This window comes from Sprattus sprattus, assembly GCF_963457725.1.
Source record: "Sprattus sprattus genome assembly, chromosome: 21".
NCBI classification, from domain to species: domain Eukaryota; kingdom Metazoa; phylum Chordata; class Actinopteri; order Clupeiformes; family Clupeidae; genus Sprattus; species Sprattus sprattus.
In genome coordinates this window covers 228,384-228,897 of record NC_137919.1, presented here as the reverse complement: position 1 = coordinate 228,897, position 514 = coordinate 228,384, and positions in this window count along the sequence as shown.

Genomic DNA, 514 nt, shown 5'->3' with positions numbered 1-514 from the left:
ACAATCCAAACACTCAGACTGAAGATGGAACAATCCAAACACCAGACTGAAGATGGAACAGCACATCCAAACAGCGGACTCTATAAAAGAATAATATTAGTCCTCGCGAGCGAGAGAGAGGGAGGAAGGAAGTGAAGGACTGAACAAGCTGCCTGATGTCTTCTGTCAGGTTGACGTATCCATGGCGACGTCTCCATGTCCTGTGCATTGGACACAGTATTGTGTATCCAGTCTCATCATTGGACACAGTATTGTGTATCCAGTCTCATTGTTGCATCACAGTATCCATGGAAACACAGTGTCTCAGCAGTGATGAGAGCTCATCTCACAGACAAGTGTGTGTGTGTGTGTGTGTGTGTCATCTGGCAAAGAGAACGCTCGGACACTCATCAGCACCGTTCTTCCTGTAAACTTTGCTTTGTATATATGTATACATAAATACACATATATGATTCCCATACACATAAATCCCATGTGTGTGTGTGTGTGTGAGTAGAGGTCTTTGTATACATGT